The following is a 2,908-nucleotide window of genomic DNA, read 5'->3' as shown; positions in this document are numbered from 1 at the left end:
TTAGAAGTGGGATGGAAGTTATGGTGACATGAATTCATACAGTTCCAGATCCAAGCTACAGAGGTCCTTATCCCATAGACATGCTGTCAAACGATTGCTGTGAGGCAAGACTGTATGCAGCAGTGCCACCTGGTGACCGATGCTGGGACAAAGTCCGCTGGAATTATTATCTAGCACAGAGATGTATTGTATGAAATAATAGAATTTCCTTATTTTTCCAAAGCTCATTATGTGAAGTAAAAAAACTGACATTAAAACTTCCAATTTATATAAATGTAACAATATTTGTAATGTAAACACTGACGGAGTATTTGGAAGCTACAGCACTTACACATATCAAACAGAAAGTGTTCTCAAAGTAGGGAAGCTTTGTAATTAGCCATTGCAGGTAAATGAAGTTTAGGGAAGAGAAAACCCAAAAGTACTAAAATTAGCCTTCCTTCATAGAGAAGATCAGCGATCTCAGCTTCCTTACTTGCTCAATGACACAAAGTCATACATAATTAAGAGACATATCCCAGTAACTCAGCTAAATGCCAGGTCATTTCTCCAACTTTTCTCAGAAAAGCCTTGGAAACAAGAAGCAGGAAGCACCCAGGACTGGGTATGAGGAATGCCAAGCATCATCCTTCTGACTTGTGTGCTTGTGTCCTGGTTTTGTCTGGGGAAAAAATTCATTTTCTTTACAGGAGCTAGTAAGGGCTGTTTTGGATTTGTGCTGGAAACATTGTTAATAATAGTTGAGATGATTCTTTTGTTGCTGAGCAGTGCTTTCACAGAGCCAAGGCTTTTTCCACTTCTCACACCACCCCACCAGTGAGGGGGGTGGTGCATGAGTAATTAGGAGGGAACAGTTGGGACAGCTGATCCCAACTGACCCAAGGGATATCCAACACCATATGACATCATGCTCAGTATACAAAGTCGGGGGAAGAAGGGGAGAACAGTTGGCGTGAGGGTGCTTGTCTTCCCAAGTAACCCTTACACAGGATGGGGCCCTGCTTCCCTGGGGATGGCTGAACACCTGCCTGTCCTTGGGAAGTGGGGAATGAATTCCTTGGTTTGCTTTGCTTGCCTGTGCAGCTTCTGCTTTACCTATTGAACTGTCTTTATCTCAACTCCTGAGTTTTCTCACTTTTCAAATTCCCCCTCTCGTCCTGCAGAAGGGGACTGAGCGAGCAGCTGTGTGGTGCTTGGTTGTCAGGCGGGGTTAAACCACAGCACCTCATACGCTAAAGAGCCAAGAGCAGATCTGTATGAGTGAGTATGGACACTGCTGTACAATAAAAGCAGAAGCAAAGGAAGCATTTGGCCAAAATTCCACAGTGACAAGCAAATGCAGTTACGAGCTGGCTGAGCCTCAGGAAGGAAGGACTGCAACAGCATGCCATGCAAGCTGAGGTTGAGGCACTCAGGTCAGGTACTGACCTGCACCAATCCAGCTTCCTAATGAAGCGAATGCCCAGCAAGTTATCAGCCCAGCCAATGGGTATGTAACTGTACTAAAAGTCTGTCTGGGAAAGGAGCCCTACCATGATCACCCAGAGTCTTGGACAGGATAGAGGCTGCTCAGTTTCAAGTGCTTCCCCCCATAGCCCCCGGCCAGTAGTAGAGGTTCTTCAGAGATGTGGCTTTTTTTTTTCTGCAGGTAGATCAAATGACTCAAGACACGTTTTTGTGGTTTTTTAGTACCTGCAAGGTCTTAACAGAACCACCCTGCATGCCTCTGCAAAGGAGTGGAAATTACCCTCTCATTATACCTACAGACAAGAGGGTAATAAAACATTCAAACAGGGCAAACAGGAAAAAGAAACATTCTTCCCTCAATTTATCACCTCTTTGCCTTTGTTTTTAATTGGTCCAAGGCAATGTGTCTTCAAGTGTTCAAATGGAGCACAAAGGCTTAAAAAGGTGAAAAATAAAGGGGGTGGGCTCATGATGAACAAGAAGGTCACATACCTTCAAGATGTGGTTAAAGAAAGGCAGTACAATTTTATGGAAGCAAGAACAGAGACATGCTTTTACTTGGCCGAAGTGTGCAGAAGCTAAACATATAAAACACTAGTGCACAGACATGCTCCAGCCATTTGTGCACTCCTTCTATGGAGCTTTCTACAAAACAGCTTTCAGCAAGTGGGCTGGTGTGTTTGAAATTTATGGGAAAAAAAAAGTAATGAAGTCATGTGATGAATACAACAGTCATGGCTAGGACATTCCTTCATTATTCCCTCCCCTGGATTTGCTGACGGTGCAAGATCCCACCCCCCCTTCCTTCCTCTGCTCTGTTCTAGGCAAATGTTGAAAAAAATAAAATGTTTACTTGTCTCCTGAATACTGCTAAGAAAATTAATGAAATTTTGCAGGAAATTACATTAATCTCATATGTCCTCTGTCTTTTCCTGGTTCAATACAACATCTTGTCTAGCTTTAAGTAATTGATAAGAAGAGTCCTTGCAGCCTGCAGTTACCCATTAACTCCTTGGTACCCCATCACAGAGAAAGACTGCATATGTCTGAACTACATCCTAGTTTAATAAGGAAAGAAATTTAGTCATTGTCTAGTCCTGAACGTTACTCACTGCAGTATTTACAAGACACACTTCCATGCAGTAGGCTTAAAATAAAACACAGACCAGCTTTGTCTTTGTTACCTACATGTTTAATGACTGTCTGTGGACTTACAAAAATATTCATGTTATACAATTTCTATTAATCAACAATTAGAATTAGGAACACACAAGGACTCCTGATTCTCTTTGAAAAGATCTGGTTTCTACACATATAGACAAACACATCACCAGCTTGTTTGGACATATTAGTATTGCTACCCTGAAAACTGTTAAGTTTTTAGTTTGGTTTCCTTTTAATGAAGTACTTAATTCTTCCATTACTCAGTAGAGGAATTCCT

The 2,908-nt window shown here is 42.0% G+C and overlaps 1 protein-coding gene across 4 annotated transcripts in view; it reads right to left on the bottom strand.

The window, feature by feature from the left end:
- The window catches only part of TBC1D4 (TBC1 domain family member 4), a 108,629-nt gene that overhangs the window by 103,297 nt on the left and 2,424 nt on the right, over window positions 1–2,908 (bottom strand). The gene's annotated exons all lie outside the window — the stretch shown is intronic.

The sequence above is a fragment of the Corvus brachyrhynchos genome, unplaced genomic scaffold, assembly GCF_000691975.1.
Source record: "Corvus brachyrhynchos isolate BGI_N302 unplaced genomic scaffold, ASM69197v1 scaffold121, whole genome shotgun sequence".
In the NCBI taxonomy this organism is placed as follows: domain Eukaryota; kingdom Metazoa; phylum Chordata; class Aves; order Passeriformes; family Corvidae; genus Corvus; species Corvus brachyrhynchos.
This window is presented reverse-complemented; position numbering and strand designations above follow the sequence as displayed.